Source organism: Malus domestica, chromosome 16, assembly GCF_042453785.1.
Source record: "Malus domestica chromosome 16, GDT2T_hap1".
Classification (NCBI taxonomy): Eukaryota; Viridiplantae; Streptophyta; class Magnoliopsida; order Rosales; family Rosaceae; genus Malus; species Malus domestica.
This window is the reverse complement of record NC_091676.1, coordinates 24,757,735-24,777,514: the sequence shown is the minus strand read 5'-3', so window position 1 is coordinate 24,777,514 and position 19,780 is coordinate 24,757,735. Positions and strand designations below refer to the sequence as shown.

At 38.4% G+C, this 19,780-nt stretch overlaps 1 long non-coding RNA gene across 1 annotated transcript; it reads left to right on the top strand.

The window, feature by feature from the left end:
• Positions 1 to 306: 306 nt before the first annotated feature.
• Positions 307 to 1,901, top strand: LOC114821923 (uncharacterized). Its single transcript, XR_003769775.1, has 3 exons — positions 307 to 508; positions 1,407 to 1,476; positions 1,727 to 1,901. It is a non-coding gene; the product is annotated as an uncharacterized lncRNA (long non-coding RNA).
• The last annotated feature ends 17,879 nt before the right edge of the window (positions 1,902 to 19,780 follow it).

The following is a 19,780-nucleotide window of genomic DNA, read 5'->3' as shown; positions in this document are numbered from 1 at the left end:
GCGAAAGTGACACGTTTGCTGAAAGACCGATCACCATTACCATTACGTAGAATCCTCGAACACCATACTGCGTCTATTTTTTAACAGCACAGTGGGTTAGGCCACGACGTTGGGTCCGTAGTGCGAATCCATTGTTCTATGAAGTTGGGTACCTGGAAAGCAGTGTCGAAGGACAAGAAGAAAGCGAAGTTGCATGAGATGTCGGTTAGTATTGTCAACTTTTAATAGTACATTTTTTTAATAAAGTATACTGTTATTAATAATTTAATAATAATTTAATATTTTTTTATATTTGCAGCTGAACTATGATGTTGAAAACCTCGATGCTCAGCGTACCACTTACCTACAAGAGCTCTTCACGAAGTGGTACGTTGAGTGGAAAAGCTACCTCCACAAATATTTTGAATCTTTTTCAGATATGGAGATTACTCTCGAAGGCTGCCTAAAGGAATCCCAAAGGATTGGGCATGGCTGTGCAAGCATTTTTAGGATTCGAAATTTTTTGTAGGTATAATAATATCCGAATATTTTTTAGGAAAAATTAGTATCCGGTCTTTAGTTTTTACTGTTCATTAACTAAGACCTTATTAGTTCTCAAATTTTGATTCAAGTCCCTAGCATTAATGTGATAATAAATTTACATGTTTATTATATAATTTTTTAATATAAATATTAGTAATTAATTTAGGGTTTAATACTCACACCTCTATTAAACTTCTAATTAATTTTCAATTCAAACATTTCCAAAATAATAAAAAATTAAATTAAATTAAGTTTGTACCTATTAGTTTTTTTATATATATAAAAATATTCTCAATTTTTTAGTCTTAAATGTACCCATTCATATAATTTTTCAATTTTTTTAATCTTAAATGTACCCATTCTCAAATATATCAATTTGTTATATGTAAAATGTACCATTTTTTTAATATAAAATCCATTCAAATTTTTTAATCCATGTTTAAACTTATATGGGTACATTCTTTTTCGTTGATTTGAGAATATATCCATGTTTTGGTACAATAACTTTTTTTGTTAATTTTGGTAATGTACCCATACATATATGTACACACACACACACACACACAATATAATAGAGAGTATAATTTATATTTTATTATTTTTAATCCCATAAATTATGGGTTTTATTTAAAATCTCATTAATATAAACAATTACAAATTTCAATTTTTAATTTTTAATTAAAAAAATATAGTAACTTACATTATTACATTAATGTCAGGGACCTCAATCAAAAACTAAAAACTAACAAAGTTTCAATCAAAGAATATTGATAACTAGGGATCACATCCAAAGTGTCCCTATTTTTTATTAATTTTTTAACTTACGCGATAATACATACATTTTGTGTTTAACAAGAAAGATCTAAGGCAAACAAGATAAATAGGTTGAAAAAGAAATTTCTCTACCACTCCGGTTTAAAGCCTTTCTCCAACAGGTTGGAGAAGTTATAACAGGTAAAATGATATATTTCTATATTTTAATATATATTTATTTTTTTTAGAATTAATAACAAATTTCTTTACCTTTTTTTTCTTCAAAAGTGTTCTAAGTTTCCCAAGATCAACATGATCAAGGAAGTTTATGTTCAACTCAGGGATGAGGCTGCTGAGCAGATCTATGAAAGTTTATATCATTGTTACTTTTCTTTCAATTATAAATATTATACATATTAATTAAATATTAATATATATTTTCTTGTTACAGGCTACTATGGTGGAGAAGAGCAATGCTTTTCTCTACCGAGACGTTGGATTAGACCCTCAGTCGTAGGTCTGGTAAGGGATGGGGAGAGCGCGACACTATGAAACTGGTGGCTCATCTTTTTCAGAGAGTTGGGGACTTGAAGCGGTAGCTTGCGGCCTAGAAAGACCATATGAGAATCCAGTTGAATATCAGAGTGCGCAACGAACAAGATTACAAAATAATAAGAATATTATTAAACAACCGAGAATGCCGTAACGGCTACAAAACCCTAATAGGCTACATTGTGACTAACATGATATCTAATGAATAACAAGCTCTATTTATAGAGCAATAAACCAAAGAAACCCTAATGCGTATATGCCAAAAATACCCTACTACAAAATCAAATCAAATCTCTAATTAATTTCCTAAATAAACCTAATAAATTCCAACACCCCCCGTCAAACTCATGACGGTACACGACATGAGTTTGCCAACAAGCAGATGTGGATGCAAGCCTCCAAATTCCGATGCCGATGCCGATGCCGATTTCCGATGCCAATTTCAATACGAAATTCCATCGGTGCAAGTGCAAGATTCCAATGGCAGTGCAAGATTTCCATGCCAGTGCAAGATTCCAATGCCAGTACCAGTGCAAATGTCGATGCCGATGCCTAACAAACAAACAAAAAATCCAACCAAATATTTTTTTTCTTCCTTCTTTCTTCCTTTTTTCCTTCTGTGCAATTCCTTCCTTTTTTTTTTTACCTTCTGTGCGAACCAACGTGCGACCCAACATCACCAACCTCCTTCCTTTTTTTCTTCTGTGCGAACCAACATCACCAGCCTCCTTTTTTTTTTTCCTCGAGGGTACGGTTGTGGACGGATCCAGATGCAGGGTGGGGCTGGGGAATGCAGAAATCCTAGTGCGATGGATTCACCAAATTCCTTTTTTCAAAAAACAGAATTTTTTTTCCCTTTCTTGAAGACTACCAAGGACAAACTGAAAACCAAACCAGAAAACGTAAAAAATCTACGGACAAGACTAACACAATTTGACGGTCAATACCGAAATCCAAAGACAAAGAACATAAATAGAAATCAAAAGACAAAACGAACAAAAACAGAGTGACCAAGAACAAAGGACACAGACCAAAGCGGAAGCGAAAGCCTAAACGAGACCCAAACTAAACCAAAAAACAAAAAGCGACAAAACAAATTGATACCAACAAGAACGGATTGAACCATAAGGATCGAACCCGCTCTGATACCAAGTTGAATATCAGAGTGCGCAACGAACAAGATTACAAAATAATAAGAATATTATTAAACAACCGAGAATGCCGGAACGGCTACAAAACCCTAATAGGCTACATTGTGACTAACATGATATCTAATGAATAACAAGCTCTATTTATAGAGCAATAAACCAAAGAAACCCTAATGCGTATATGCCAAAAATACCCTACTACAAAATCAAATCAAATCTCTAATTAATTTCCTAAATAAACCTAATAAATTCCAACAAATCCAGGGCGACTAGATGAATCAGATCTTACATGCCATCCAGTTGTCCGACTTTCGATTGATTCCCAGCCACCTCAGTCATGAGGTTCTCAGTTGCTTCACCCATCGATCCCCAGGCATCCCATCTAGCAGACTTCGAGACCTTGCTTTTATAGTTTTTTTGGTATTTGGATATCATAACTTTTTTATTGCTTGTACGTACATTTCAAAATATAATATGAATAATAATTAAAATAATTATTCTTTTGATATTTAAATAACAAAGCATTAAATTAATAAAATATCTAATTTAATAAAAATTAATAATTAAAAACATAATAAAAATTAAAAAAAAGTTTGACCCAACGAAATTGTATCGTCACAAAAAATTAATGCTAGTACAGGTTTCGGCACGCCTAATTTTAAGTATTTAGAGAATTAAAAAAAAAAGAAAAATACTCAAAAACAAAAATAATAGGTTAAACTTCATTGTGTCTAGATTTATTGGACAACAGCACTCGTCGCATAATGGTTTTCGTAACGAAGAGATTTCTTCGCCCTAACCTTAACGCAAGGGAATGGTGTCATAACCTTAAAGTTTGCGCGACCATGTACCTTCATCCCTTAAACTTTGACGCGACAAACTCCTTTGTCGCAATCCTTCGTTAGGCCAGGTTCTTTGCGCGATGAAAATTTTGTCTTCGTTCCGCAATTGTTTGCTTCTCGACCTTTGCCTGAGGATTTGAGGGTGGCGAACCAAAATTTCTCTTCGCACGACAAATTGGTTTTCATCATAAAACACTTTTCTGTAGTAATGTAATTCCTATATTATTAATTGTCCTTATTTAAATATTTTTTTATATTACTCTATCAAACTTACAAGTGATTAGTTAATTTGTGTTATCATTTAGGGTTTCCTTTTCATAATTCAGTTGTGATGGTTTTTGACGTATTAATATCATCATCTTCCCTTGAAAGAAAAAAAAATACGATTAACTGATTAAGTACCTAAAAACCCTAACCTTTTAGTGTCATTCCAAATTGGTCTCAACCTTTTCAAACATTGAAACAAGTACCCAACTTATATTGTAAATGTTACATCCATTAAGCCTCAATTAAGTTTTTGTTAAATTAACTAGGGCTTTCTTTGGCTCCAACATCAATAGAAGGTTATGGAAGCATAACATCCACCAAGTAACGGTCACGGTCACCCTTTTCAGGCCGTAACCTCCAAACCTAAACTTCACCTTACAACTCAAGCCATCAACATCAAGAAGAAGGTCATGGAGGTTGTTGAAATGCTATGAACTGTCATGATATGGCCCCCACTATCTTCACCGCCCACAAAGAAGAACTTGAAGCTTTACTAGCAGAAAATCGGAGAATGAGGAAATCACATGAGCAGAAATAAGCTCATAGAACACCTTTATGAATTTTTAACGTCTTCTCTATTAGGAGATTTCCTAATCTTCATTTTTGTTTTCCATTTTATTCGTGAATTTGTTTATTCATTTTTATTTTTTCATCTTCTTATCTTTTAAAAGTATTATTATTATTATTATTATTATTATTATTATTATTATTATTATTTCAGTGTCCAAGTAGGCAAATAAGTGAGACTCATAATTGTCACATGTACATTTAACGAGAAAATTAACTGACTTAATGGATTTAGCATTTTTAATAGGTTGAGTATTTATTTGGAATGCATAAAAAAGTAGAGACCAATTTGGAATGACACTAAAAGATTAGAAGGTTTTAGGTACTTAATTGAAAAATAATATGCATAGATACTTCTTATGTGCCCTTAGATTATTGACGCTTTGCACACAGACGAAGATATCTGCACTAAGACTACTTGAAAGAGAAATGAAGAGTCAGGTTAGGCACTTCTGAAAGAGATCGTGAACAGAACAAAGTAAGATAGAAAATTTAGGGCAAACTTGTCAGGAAATAATCACTTCACCGACCATCGCCATCTAGGTGCATAAAGTGGAGGAGCCAACAAAACATGTCACGTTGCACAGCTTGCAAATTTACCAAATGGAAATCACTCAGTGATCACCATCAATTTTATACGACCAACAATACCCGGAGTGGTTATTGACAAGCATCCATCGGATTTGGATCCTCACTGGATCCCCTCTTCGGGGATCCTAGGGATCAACGCATGTGGATCGTTGATAAAAAATCGTGCGGCCACAATTTTTTTCTTTTTTATATTTTTCAAGCAAAATGAGGCTGTTTTACTTTTAAAAATATAAAAAGCATTTAATTGAGGCCGCATGATTTTTTATCAACGGACCACGTGCGTTGATCCCTAGGATCCCTAGGAAGAGGATCCGGTGAGGATCCAAATCCGCATCCATCAAGCTCTGTAATCTACATGTAGGACATATATACTGTACAATCCCATGATTCATTTGTGATATATTTGCAGTAGTATTGGTTTTTCAACTGTAATCGAATTGTTGGTATAGTGTTTGAACTAAAATTTATTTAAATTGAAATCTGAATTTGACAAATATTGAGCATTATCTAGGAATAGGATTCTATCTGGATTCTCTTTGTGAGGATCATAGGGATCAGTTCATTCTATTCGTTCTTCAGTCATTATGCGGATAGAAATCATTTTGAATTTTTTATTTAAAATTTAAAATAAACAGTACCTAACGAATGCTAGCTACATAATGTACTATGAACGGCTAAGATGAATTAATCCATAGGATCCTCACAACGGGAATCCTCATCCCATTATCCTTGATCCCAATTCAAATAAGTAATATATCAACAACCCTTTCCACCTGTGTCAAGCTTAAATTCGAAAATAAATTCTTCAAGGCGATATGAATCAATGCTCCACTTCTAGTTAAATTCACATATTAATTTAAACAAATCTTTGTTTCAGAGACCAAAACTATAATTCGGAAAAAAATTATAAATCAATAGTGAGTATTTTAATGGGTCTACCGACCAGCCGGACCAACCAATTATTACGTGTTGTGGTATAAATAGAAAAAAACTAATTTACGTGCAAAAATCCGACCACTCAAATGATAATAATTCTTAAACATATTGTTAAGCGCTCATGCCCGTTCGAATGGATCCGGGATGGTAACAAGACCCCCAGGAGCGATGGTAATGGTCCATGGTTCCGTAAATTCCACTCGATCATTCCTAAGATGATCAATAATGAGAATTTCGACCCCGGACAGAGTACGCCCAGCCTCGGCAAAGCCCTTCTTAAGCCTTATTCAATGCTTTAATGTGCAAGGCCGAAACTCAAGCCATGGCAAATAACCTTCTAACTGAGGCCAGGAGATATTTTATTTTTCATATTTCAAGCTAGCTTCCAAGCATGCCTTCCCAAATAAAGATGCATTATGTGTTGTTCTGGTCCGAAAGAAAAGGCTTGGATCAACAAGACTAACATCTGCACAATTTGCAAGTTAACAAATTAAAATACTAAAACCTTGGTGGACTTAGGATATGGACTGAAATGAAATTGACTCCAAGATTAAGCGGTTCACGCTGCAAAACTAGGCTACATCCATTTTGTTGCCCGAGATTGTATTTATTCTAAGACAAAAAAATAGAGCTCGGCTAATACAAAAATTCTCTCTCCTTTGAGTTGTCCGACCCTAATACAGGAGGTTCCCACCCTTTTATATAGGTCCTCAATGAAACCCCCATCCTTGGGTTTTCCCAACTTGGCATTTAATACGCCACCAATGTAAACTAGCATATTGACACCTTTTCACTTATCAACAAAACACTTGGCAGTAAGTGACATATACTCAGTCGAGATGGTGAGTCTTTTTTTAGTGATGTGTGTTGGAACCAAATTTGCGCACTGTCGGGAGTGGTGGTTAAGTAAAAACTCGAGCAACTTGCAAAACAATGAAACAACAAGCCCCAGGCCTCTCCGACGGTCAAGTTAGTGAATGATTTTAGATTCAAGCATTGGACAAGAGAATTGAAATGTTTAGATTGCGTTACCATAGATGAAACCCTAAATGGGTATATTTATATCATAGGGAAAGAGAGCTTCTTAGGATTAAATCCTCATTCTAAGCCAGGAGAATCCTAGAGGATATCTAGGAATAGATATTGCATCCTCTTAGGAGTTATAATTACTTGCAATGCACACCAATTCTTAGATTGTAGGAACTTTAAAACTTATGAGATCGGATTGTGTCCATATCTAGATCAGATCGCCTATCTTGCAGAACGAGTATGGTCATCCAGCGGAGTCACTAGGACTTCTCCTAGTGCCTTGGAGTAGAACAATGGTGGCATCGCTACTCAGTCAAATACAGCTCTGGTCGGAGCTGGCAAGTCCATGATCGAACTTCTAAGGTAACTGTATTCAGATCAACCTTACTCCGATCCTATAATATCATGGTTTCATAATTGCCCCTGGACATTCATCTGAGAGGCAGCCTATTCCCCTTGAGGATGAATTATTCTCCAAAAACCATGCTTTTTAGAGTAAGCTGAAATACGTATCGTTTAGTCTTCAACCCAAGGGGAACGGGTTGCCACTCAGACGGAAAGTTAGGGGCAATTGTGGGACCATGATTTCCAAGGCCAAAGTAAGGCTGATTAGAATACAGTTATGCGGCCACAGACTTACCAGCTCCAGGCGAAGCTATATCAGATAGAGTACCAGTGCCACCATCACTCGACTCCGAGACACTAGGCAGAGTTCTAGCACCTCTGCTAGATGACCATGCTTGTTTCGTAAGACACGTGATCTGATTCGGATACGGAGACAATCATATCCTACAAGTCTTAGAGTTCCTATAGTCTAGGAATTCGACTGGACCACAAGTAATCATAATTCCTAAGAGGATGCAATATCTACTTCTTGATATCCTCTAGAATTCTCCCGGCTTAGAACGAGAATTCTATCCTAAAAATGTCTCTCTCCCTACGGTATTGTTGATCCTAAAAACTACCAAGCCTACGTGGCGCGCAGGCCGAGTAATCTATAAGCTAACTACGTCCTTCAATGAATGCGGGGCGTGCCAACTCGTCGGCCGAGCTCGGCTGAGGAGTAAATTTGTTGATCTTGCGTTGGGCGCGCGGCTGACTTCTGCGTCTTGCGATTACGACCGAGGAAGGAACACGTCTCGGCCTCTTGGGTTCTCGAACCTGAAGACAAGGCTACTATTCTTACGAAGTTCACGAATCGTCGTCGTCGGATTCGGTCACAGTGATGTTATTCGTCAGAGTAAACTTACGCCGAATCGACACCAAAGTGTAAGGGCACAAATACTCAAAGCAAATATAAGTCTTAATAGTGAACGTGGTTCGGCTGTCTGAATGCCGAACTCTAAATCCCAGTTAAGAGTATCCAATCATAAAATAACTCGGCGTGCAATGCGCCGAGCTCAGTAAACTGTAACACCTCACTTCGTCAAGAAGGCTAATGGGATGACCCTAATCAATAAGGATTCGGAAATCCTTCTCGACCGAGACTTGGATAGGTAACCAACCGTCCTCGCCGTAGTGCTATTGATGCCAACGGAAGATGTTGCGAGATCGGCTGATTCTACGGCGACCGAGCTATCTATGCCGACTTAAGATATCACCGGTTGCTTTCATAGTGCTATTGATGCCAACAGAAGATGTGTCAGCGAAAAGAGAAAATAAAAATGTCAGAGTTGTTGAGATAGTTTGTGCAGGGCAGTTGTGTGTTGAATTAGAGGTCCCTTGAATGTTGCACCGAGTCTTGTATTTATGGTATTCATTTTTCTGCATGGCAAGGTCTGATAATATTGTAGAGTTTAATTGCAACTCTAATTCCTGAAGTTGATCCGCGTTAAAAGCCAAGCATATCCCCAGATTGTAGTTCGTGACTTCACCTTTCTAACTGTTGCTGCTGACCACTCATTTATCCCATGCATAATTATAATAAATAAAACTCTGACCACTTTATCTTTTATGCACCTACAGTCACTCCTTAGACCTTATCACATCAATCAAAGCTTAATCCCATCAAAATAACCACTATTATATATATAGATATAATATATATATATATATATATATATATATAACTTTATAGTCTAGGAGATGCATGCAAACTATACAGCCTACATATATATATATAACTTATAGCTTTTCACACAGCATGCAAGTCTTCCATCATCTGACAACATCCTAGCTTGCTTAGGTCCTATCCACCATTATCTTCGGCTTGCAAATCCATGTTAGGCCAAGTGAAGAGTCTAAGAATCCCTATAATTTATTTTGTACAAGAAAACTAAGCTAATTTATTAAAAGATAATTATGATAAAAACCATAATATTATCCTTTAACAAAAAATATCTTCACTTTTCGATCCGACGGTTAAGAACTATGCTTATTCAACGGCCTTGATTACACGGATCGATGGTGTAAAATTGTGTTCAAACATTGCCCCCCAATTTCCTTGAACTTCGGCTCGCGAGCCGAATGGTTAAGGAAATTAAGCATCGCCAACCAATTAACTAGGGCCGAGAGAAACTGGCTAGCCGAGAAAACTGGGCCGAGTACTACTGAAAAACCATCATCTAATAAAATTGATTCCCACTATTTTTGAAAGAATATGCAACCACCCCTCCCAATTACTGTCAAGGTGGATGGCATCGGTCAAAGTGAGAAAGTATAGCGTGGCATTCTTCCTGGCCACACGTAATTACTAGTCATAGTACACCGAATAGCCACTAAAAGTGCGTCATTTATCTGCCTCTTGCCTCACTATGGGGTCCAGCCGAGTGCCTTCTATAATCGCCAAGAACTAATAAATCACAAATTATCTCCACATCAAATCGAAGTCACATCAACAACTGGCCGAATACGTGCATCGGCCGAATTCACCAGTCGAAGAACTGCCATTAATAATGTCTCCACTTTACTGTCGAATGACCCCATTCAAAGACTTTTGACTAAATAATATTAGGCTAGGGGCCTACCACCCAAAAGTCATGGCTACTGGAACATGTCTTTTTGAACTGGCTTCCCAAAAATTGTGGCCATTTTTTGTCTTGGAACCATTCATTGAAAATGAAGGCTGCTTATCTATATATATGGGGCCGAAAACATCAGAGAGTCACATGTAAAAGTGGCCGAGGAACGTCATCGGCCAGGGAACATGTTTGGTCATACCAAGATGAACAACAGCCGAGACTATATGATCATGTAGCATCTTAAACGAGAAAATAGGCTGCGAATCGATAAGACGAAGATGTCGTGGTCTAATGGCCGAATGGAAAAAAAAAACCACATGGCCGAGGGCACCTGAGCTCGGACTAAAGCACTTGACGTATTGGCCGAGTCGACGATACTCCACTTGTTGACCTTGGCTTGCATGTGTCTGGATATTTTATTTTATTTTTTTTCAACAGACCCCCTTGTCTCAATCTGTGACGCTGCTGTACATGCAGTTGGCATATATATATATATTGTTTCAGGTTGCCACTACTGAGAAGAAAAGGTGCCGCATATATATCCGGATTGTAGACTGGCTTTAACACTGGGGTTATAATGGCTCGCTGGCTTGATATTTCAAACAAATTGCATACTGCACCAAGCATATATATATATATATATTTTTTTTTTCCTCCTGACAAATGCCACCTAGTGGAACCACTTGATGATGAAAAGGTTCTTGTCCGAGACGAAAAATGGTCGTAGCACCTTTAGGCTGCCCACTCCATTTGGTCGAATTGGCCAAAGAAAACGAGACCAAGAAAAATTTGATTCTCGGCCGCTTGGTTTACCATCAATTCTCGGCCATCACATTGGTAATGTTCGTACTGCACGTTGCCCCTCTTATTTTCTTAAGTCTCGGCCTGCACGGCCGAATGATTAAGAAAATAAAAACGACTGAATCATAATTAGGAGGAGGCCAACGATGCTTTATTCCAAGTCGAGACCTTGTAATAACAAAATCTTCACATTGATTTCGCTCTAGGCCGAATAAAGATTTTCCTCCAAATATTTTTGACTTGGCAAAATATTTTTTATCATCGGCTGCCGAATGTATTGAACTATGCCCCCTGGGCATAATAATTTCAGCTTTTAATTCAAACATCTTAGCCGAACGAGATTTCTCCATATCGGCTTTATCGCCAATAATCATATCAATTGTCGTGGTTTCTTGGGCTAAGCCAATGTTGCGGTCTTGTTCGTCATTGGAGCACTCCTCTGACGAATCATTTTCTGAGTCAATTTGTGGCTCAGAAACTTGAACATTTTCTTCTAGGCCTACCATACTTCCAATCTCTAGCGAAAAAATAGGTGGTCTTTGTTCTTCGGCCAAATTAACAATTTTCTTAGGCCAAATATTGGTTGTGGCTGGAGTGGAAATTTGCCCCCCGGCCTCTTGCCTTTCAGAAATTTTTCCAAATCTCTCGAGAAGTTGTTTTTGCTTCTTTAATAGGCGATGACACTCATCCCTTGAAGCCTGGTCGAGATAGATCATGTGAACTTCGTAGTTTTAGCACTAGGTCCCATTGGGCGTGCCAAAATGTTGACCCTAAAAACTACCAAGCCTACATGGCGTGCAGGCCGAGTAATCTATAAGCTAACTACGTCCTTCGATGAATGCGGGGCGTGGCAACTCATCGGCCGAGCTCGGCTGAGGAGTAAATTTGTTGATGTTGCGTTGGGCGCGCGACTGACTTCTGCGTCTTGCGATTGCGACTGAGGAAGGAACACGTCTTGGCCTCTTGGGTTCTCGAACCTGAAGACAAGGCTACTATTCTTACGAAGTTCACGAATCGTTGTCGTTGGATTCGATCATAGTGATGTTATTCGTCAGAGTAAACTCACGCCGAATTGACACCAAAGTGTAAGGGCACAAATACTCAAAGCAAATATAAGTCTTAATAGTGAACGTGGTTCGGCCGTCTGAATGTCGAACTCTAAATCCCACTTGAGAGTATCCAATCATAAAATAACTCGGCGTGTAATGCGCCGAGCTCAGTAAACTGTAACACCTCACTTCGTCGAGAAGGCTAATGAGATGACCCCAATCAATAAGGATTCAAAAATCCTTCTCGACCGAGACTTGGATAGGTAACCAACCGTCCTCGTCGCAGTGCTGTTGATGCCAACGGAAGATGCTGCGAGATCGGCTGATTCTACGGCGACAGAGCTATCTATGCCGACTTAAGATATCACTGGTTGCTTTCACAGTGCTGTTGATGCCAACGGAAAATGTGTCAGCGAAAAGAGAAAATAAAAATCTCAGAGTTGTTGAGAGAGTTTGCGCAGGGCAGTTGTGTGTTGAATTGGAGGTCCCTTGAATGTTGCACCGAGTCTTGTATTTATAGTATTCATTTTTCTGCTTGGCAAGGTCTGATAATATTATAGAGTTTAATTGCAACTCTAATTCCTGAAGTTGATCCGCGTTAAAAGCCAAGCATATCCCCAGATTGTAGTTCGTGACTTCACCTTTCTAACTATTGCTGCTGACCACTCATTTATCCCATGCATAATTATAATAAATAAAACTCTGACCACTTTATCTTTTATGCACCTACAGTCACTCCTTGGACCTTATCACATCAATCAAAGCTTAATCCCATCAAAATAACCATTATTATATATATATATATATATATATATATATATATATCACTTTATAGTATGGGAGATGCATGCAAACTATACAGCCTACATATATATATATAACTTGTAGCTTTTCACACGGCATGCAAGTCTTCCATCATTTGACAACATCCTGGCTTGCTTAGGTCCTATCCACCATTATCTTCAGCTTGCAGATCCATGTTAGGCCAAGTGAAGAGTCCAAGAATCCCTATAATTTATTTTGTATAAGAAAACTAAGATAATTTATTAAAAGATAATTATGATAAAAACCATAGTATTATCCTTTAACAAAAAATATCTTCACTTTTCCATCCGACGGTTGAGAACTATGCTTACTCAACGGCCTTGATTACACGGATCGATGGTGTAAAATTAGGTCAAAGCAGGTATAAATACACCTATCTTGGGTTAACCTATTTTGTGTGATCTACACTTTTTCAATTGATTCTATTAAAAAAACAAAATTTTGGATTTTTCAGTCCACTTCAAATAGGTTCATTACTCTTGACTAGAATACGATTAATCTGGCACGGGCTACATGAGCCCGCAAGAAATGAAGTTTCTGAAAGAAATAAGCTAGGTCAACTCATTTCTTGGTCACACTTAAATCCTCTTACCTACTACTTGAGTCTAAAATCATTCACTAACTTGACCATATGAGAGCCTTTGGCCAGCACACACACTCCTAGACCCTAAGGCTTGTTCATGGTTATTTTACTATTTTGTAGGCTACTCAGATTTGTGCTCGACCACAGTTCACGGTGGTGCACAAATTTGGTTTTAATTAATGCTTCACCCTCTTCTTGGCTATGGACTTTCGTCAAAGGAAGGTTATAAGTAGAAACCTTAGTTGGCTTGGATTTCTTGCTTGAGGACGCTATGCGAAGACCTTGAAGAAAAGATGGGATTTTGAAACCGGTACGACAAAAGAATTAGGGCATTTTTAACAAAGGGATGATTTGAAGGATTTTGGTAAAGTAAAAAGGGAAAGATCCGAGGATATATATGCATCAAAAGATAGAGTCGTCTAACTGTTGAATTCAGGTTGACTCGCCTACAGATCTTTCAATCTAGCGGCTGAAATTAACGAAGCATATTGGAGAAAAATTTTGTTTCTTGTACACATGCCACAAAGTGCAGTATCTTTTCATTGCGAACTTTTCGGCACGATACCTAAGACTACACGACTAGATCTGAAATGCCTCAACACGCCTCCACCTTAATACCAAGGGTTACACCTTTCACAAGAATTTGAAGACTAAATGGTACGTATTCTAACTTACTCCGAAAGGCATGGTCTTTGGATAACAATCCATCCTCAAGGGAAACAAGTTGCCCCTCAGATGGATAGATAGGGGTAATTATGGGACCATCATTTTCTAAGGCAGGAGTAATGTTGATCCGAATAAGTTACCTCGTAAGTCTGGTCATAGACTCACTAGCTCCAGCTAGAGCTGCATCAGATAAAGTAGTGGTGCCACGATCACTCTATTTTGGGGTAATAGACGAAGTCCTAATGCCTTCACTAGATGACCACGCTTGCTTCGCAACACACATGATCTGATCTAGATATAAACACAACCAGATCCTATAAGTCTTGGAGTTCCTACAATCTAAGAATTAGTGTGCACCGCAAGTAATCATAACTTATAAGAGGTTGCTATATCTACTTAAAGATATCCTCTAGGATTCTCCTAACTTAGAATGACGATTATATCCTTAAAATGTCCTTACAATATGAATACACCCATCTAGGGTTCATCTATGGTAATGCAATCTAAACACCTAAATTCTTTTGCCCACTGCTTAAGTTTTAAATCTTTCATTAAATTGACCTTCAAAGAGCTTTTGGCCGGCACCCCCTTTCCCCTTTGTGCGAATTTGGTTCAACAACAACCATTAGTCGTTTCTCCATAACCTCAACTGTTAATTAAGGGTGCCACATCCAAAGGTCTTGGGGAGGAGAAAGAGGCCCCTCTTCGGAGAAAGAGGCGCACCACTCCTTCTGCTGCCCTAATTTCTAAGGTGTCTGCCCCATTATCTTTGGTGAGTAAATCGTTTGCTTCAACTTTTATTCCTTTAAGACTGGTATTGCCTCCGTCACTCGAGCTTAAACCTGAGTCTCCTTCTTCTATATCAGTCTCTATTTTGGTTCTTCCATTGCAGATGCTCACAGCTGTATTTCCTCAAATTGAAGTCCATCTGCCAGTTGTTCCAACATGGTTCGAAAGAACAGTGCGTCCTCCTCTCATGATCCTACCTTCGGTTGACCATATTGCCTTTTAATTGATGCCAATGGACGTCGAAATACTAACTTCGCTTGTGCTCTCCTTGAAGCTACAGTTTCTCATGCCGACTCCAAAAAAGTTTGTACGTCTCGTGAAGATGTCTTGATTTGGTGTTATGAGAGTCGTTAAGAAGTGAGTTTCCTTTCTATATTTCCTTTTCTGCTTACATGTGCTGTTGAGGATTATCTTCTTTTATACTTTTTTTTTTGTATACCAGGCTAATGTGTAGAAGAAGATTGCCCTATTTCGGTAAGTAGGATGAATCTGGGAACATGAACGAACATGTGATCTGGAAATTGAGGTGAGATTGCTAGCAGAGCAGCAGATGTTGTCCAACTGGAAGAGCTCGATAACGTACGGTCCAAGCACTAAACCTTGAAGGACGCCCATAAAGTAGAGAAACTCCAGTATATTGATGTCGTTATGTCTGATGAGCTGAAGGCTAAGGACTATAAAAGACCTTCTATAGGCGAGGGAGGAGTTGAGGCTAAAACTTTAGATTCGAGTTGTAGTAGAACGAGCTTTGACCGTCTTGAAAAAGGAATCAGAGTGTGCATTGGCTTCCAAGCACAGCGTTTGGGCGATAGAGCAAGTAGCTATTCAATGGAGGGTTTGAGCATCTTCGCCAAGAGGTCGATCATAAGAAGAACGAGCGTATAGGTAATCTTCAACAAATTACTACTAGGCATACCTCGAAAATGTTGATCCTTCAAGATGAGCATAGGAAATTACTTTACGAGGAAAACAAGGAAGCATATGACCTTCGATACCTCACTAGTTACACTTGGCGAAATCATGTTAAGGTTTGGATGTTTACAAGATCTATGAAGGGATTGCACATACGGACTTTGCTCATCCACAACTTTTTCTGGACAAGACCTCGGACTTAGAGGTAGAGCAACAAGAGTTCATCCCCAAAGACAATATGGCCCTTGACTCTCTTAGAAAGTCTTCTGGCACATCTAAGGGGAAATGAGTCGCAGGAGAAAATTAGCTTTAAGGCCTTTCTGGCTAAGAAGGAGGCCTTTCCCTTATCTGACTTCAAACTCTTTTTGTTGTAGTGTGAACTTTTCTTCGTTCTTCCTTTGCTTCATAAGGAAATCTTAATTCGATAAACTTCTCTAAAGTAAACAAACTTTATATGAGAAATAAGTGGCAGAGTGGGATACAAGTAAGCTTGTGGACCTGGGATAAAACTTGAAATGCCCCTTTAGCAATGTTGATTCAAGGAAACATTGTTTCCCAAACTTAGTATTCATAGGGTTTTCTCATCGCGATATCCGGAATACTACCTTACTTCGGTAACAAGAATTAAACATCAAACCCATGAGAAAACTTTTGCTTTTGCACTTATTGAAACGCATTTATTGGATTAAGGAGCTTCAAACCATACTTGAAGACATCCTGTAAACAGATGTTGATTGCTTTGTACCTTGCCTCATTTCATTGGAAACATAGTCGTCAGCGTATGGGTTAGAACCACCTTTCAAATCCTTTTGTCAGACCCTACGTGTCGGACCTTAGTGTTTTCGATCGGACAACCTTGGTTGTTTTAACTAATGCATTTTTGTGTATCGAAGATCCGTTGGAATAAAATTCCTCTTGGGGATTGCCTAGTCTGGATGCCCCCTTCGAACCTGCTGACATACAATGTCGCAGAACATACTTGGCTTAGTATGCTGGTTCGGATAGAAGTAGTCATACTTAGGGTTGGAGTTCAGAGCCATCTTCAGATGATTTCTGAATTGCCATTTCGACTATTCCCTCGTATGGCGTAGAGCCTGGGTTTGAATGTTATAACCCACAACCTTGCTAGCTATATAAACTTTCTGAAAGCCGAAGGCTAGACAGTGCATTGGACATCTGGTGAAGTGCCATATGCCTTTGCCTATAACCCGCCAATCATTATCGCGCTTGTTATGGTTCAAATTTCCCAAGCTGCTAATCGATCAACACGGATTGGGCTAAGAGAGGCTCATCTAACAGTGTAATTTCAAACTTCTTTAGACTTGCATTCGTACTAAGTTTTCAAAGTTTGTACCCTATTTGGAATGAGTAAGGTAATCTACTGCATCACAAGGAAAAGAAAGAACATGCATTTAAGACATATAACATTTATTTATTCATGATAGAAAGTAGAATTAGATTGATAAAAAGGTGTGATTGAATCTGAAAAAGATTGCCTACATATCTTTAGGAAGGACAATCAAATCACAGGTAGTTTTAAGAAAAAGATGATATGATGTAAACATTACACCAGGTATCACTTTTGATACCAAGACTATGATGTGGTGTAAAGAGATAAGTTCTCCATGGACTTGTCTTCATGTAGACGACGACATTGCGATTGGATCCAGAGAGGACTACCTGCCTATCTCAGGAATGGAATCAAACTGCATGTAGTTTGCGTGGTGCCTATCCTTGTTTAAGTTACTTGTCAGTTATTGAACACCTATGACGCGAGTGCTTTTTTTTTGCTCGATCTCTTGGTGAAGATTTTCTACTTCTAATTGGAGGCCAGTCCATTCCACCTCTCAACCATTCTACTTTAAAGACAACGCCCGCTCCAATTCAACTTCAAAACGTGCCAAGGCTTGATCCGTCTCAACTTTGGCATGGTGCTTTAGTCTTAACTCTTCTTGCACCTTCACAAGATCTTCCTGGTATTCTTTCACCTTAATCTCCTCAAAAGTACAACGTCAATGTACCTCCCTATCTCTTTCTCGTGAGCTTCCTTCACCTGCATTATACTGAGCTTTACCGTTTGAACTTGCAACCATTTTCTAGTTATAACTTAGCCTATAATTCATGCAGAAAAGCCCGCTCAAGATCTCGGATCTGTTCCGCTTGGCGAAAAATGGCTACTTTCATCTAAACATGGGCTCGATTAACATAAGTAAGGAAAATGAAGGGCAAAAATTATTGGAATCGTTATTTAAGAAAAAGGATGAAGAACTACCTCATATCGATTTGCATGACACCTTATCATGGTGTTTTCAAAAGTTGTGCGAACCTCTTTGTAGTCCACTAGAGCAATTAAGGTACCAAGGAGGGTGCGAGCAAAGTTTGTATTCCGGATACCACTAGCATCCACCAAAAGAGCAACGTGATTTATTAAAAGTCTGATCACAAGTGGAGATTGCACTTTCCAAGTCTGCTAGAAGGTGTTAGTAAAGGAATGTTAGCCTTAGAAGGCACCTCAACGGGTTTAGGTGAATTTCTGAGCGGTGTAGGAATTGGGACTGAGGATGAAAAAAGTGCAAAGATCAAAACTTCATGAGGATGTGGTAGAGGACTCATTTGCTGTTGTGAAGACGAAGGCTTGAGTTTGGGCTTGTATAGTTGATGTGGTGTTAGGAGTAGAAGATAAAGGGATTGTGGCCCACCAGTGGAAGGCAGTGAGGCAGATGTCTCAGGGTTTGTGGTAATCGGAGTATCAAGAAGTCTCTTTTCCTCATCAGTGGAGTTCTTGCTCATCTTCAGGATTCTCGAGTTCCACATCCATTATTAACAGCTATGGTTAAGAAAGGGTAGCTAGTAATGTTGAAGAAATGCTATTAGACCATTTTCATTTCTTCTTTGCTGAAGTAAAAAAAACTTTGGTTTTAGAGAGGAAGGTACCTTTATCAACTTATGTCGATTTGACCTATTTAGGGTACGAAATGGGAAACTTAGAGCAGTGATTAACAACCATACTCTTTCCACGATCCGAGAATCAAACTGGGAAAGTCGGCTAGCTCCAATTAAGACGTTCGAAAGGGATCCACATAGTCTGATTGATCATCTTTAATTGACATACTCCTATATCCTCCAGGGCATTGTTGGGATGGAGATTAGGAGAGGAGGTGTTCCTAACTCTAACTCCATAGATGTTTCCTTCCCAATCGTCGTTGACGTTCCAAAACGTCTTTAAACCAATCCTTATCCTGCAAGGGGATATCTAATATGTATGGCCCTTGGATAAGGCTGGGTTTGGGTGTGAAGCACTAGTGACCATTAAAGTTTTTCTGCACGTTGAACATCATCCTAAACTCCTGAAGGTCGAGGTCGATCGGCTCTATATCATTGGTTGTTTGAAGCACATAATATGTCTGAAGGCGGTTGGCTATAAGTGACAAATAGCCATACCATAGCTAACTAAGATACCTTTTAAGAGATTAGATGGAGGAAACCTTAGGCCTAAGTCTGATAACCATGGATGGATTCTGGTGTAGGGCCATTGAGGATCAGATGGAACAGCAAGATCGACATAAACATCTGGCCTGGTTCCTACCAGACCTTGCATTGGCTGAAAGGTCCATATGACTCTCAACGAAAGCCTGACCTCCTTCTTGGATGCAAACCTTCATTAGTGGAAGGTTGTATGACTAAACCTTAGGCAATTTTGAAGGCAATTTTGAAGTTTTATTCGAAGACGCCATTTAAAAAGTTGGAGAAGATTTGAGAGATTTTTTAATGAGTAAGTCAAGAAAGTTGAAACCTTTTTCCTTTGAATGATTTGGGGATTTTTTTTAAAGATGAAGGAAAAATGTACAAGGTTAAATAAATAGCATAAAAGGAAGCCATCCAGCCGTTGAACATAGATAAAATTTTGTTGGGATCAATGAATCTAACGGTTAAAATCAGTAAAGAGTATCGCAAGTAATTTCTTATTTTTTGCACACACGCAACAAAA